Raw genomic sequence first — 1,041 nt, 5'->3', positions numbered from 1 at the left:
CTCTCTCTCTCTCTCTCTCCATCTTACAGGACTTTTGTTTGGATTGATATTAAAAAATATATATTTTGTAATGTTTTATTTATTATTTTTTATTTATTACTACTACTAATACTACTATTAACCGTTATTGTTATTTATTTATTTTAAATATTTATTTATTTATTTGTTCATTTATTTTATGTAATGATTGTTGTAGTGAAAAATCACATTTTTATTACTATTGTTTATTTTCATTTATTAATAATTAAAATCAATAATATTAATAATTGTGTCTGGATAGGACATTTTTTATTATTATATTGTGTTAATGAGAAAGATTTTTATTCTCATAAAATAAAATAAAACAAAACAAAAATAATTATATAGTGTATAAAGAAAACAAAAGTCTATTTTTAGTGCCATAAACATTTTTTTTTATTATTTTCTTGTGAAATATGATATGACCTGGACATGAATCTGATTCAGAGAGTGATATTTTAGTACTACTACTGATATACTATTGTAGATTTTGTTCATATTTTGAATTAGAATTTTGTTAGATTGATGTATTTCTTTTCTATTTTCATTTTAATTTCAGTTTAATTTCATTTATATATATATGTGTGATTTTTTTTTAGTTTAATTATTATTATTAATTTATTTACTTTTTTTTTTTTTCAAAAAAACATTTAATATTCAGACAATATTATAGATCTGACTGCACTGACACTATCAGATGAGAACAATAACCTGAGCTGGAAATCAATTGGAGGCGGTCTTTTTTATGGCCGTAAATGATAAATGGGCTGCTAATTTTACAGTGCGTGAGGCTGATAGCTCTGGCCACTACGAAATGATGACTGTGTCGTTTCGACCTTATTATTTACTGCGTGTGTTCACTCAAGTGACAGTAATTCTTGCCTATGTTCCTGGCCCTGATAACACTCTTGCAGCTGAACGTATTGCAGACAGTTATAATAATGCTGTATCAAGAGCAGCTGATCAACCTATCTTTTTGCTTGGAGACTTTAACAGTTGTGATGTCGGACCCTTGCTTCCACA

The sequence above is a fragment of the Sinocyclocheilus rhinocerous genome, unplaced genomic scaffold (genome assembly GCF_001515625.1).
Source record: "Sinocyclocheilus rhinocerous isolate Xijiao unplaced genomic scaffold, SAMN03320098_v1.1 scaffold4410, whole genome shotgun sequence".
Taxonomy (NCBI): Eukaryota; Metazoa; Chordata; class Actinopteri; order Cypriniformes; family Cyprinidae; genus Sinocyclocheilus; species Sinocyclocheilus rhinocerous.
Note: the sequence above shows the minus strand (reverse complement) of the source record.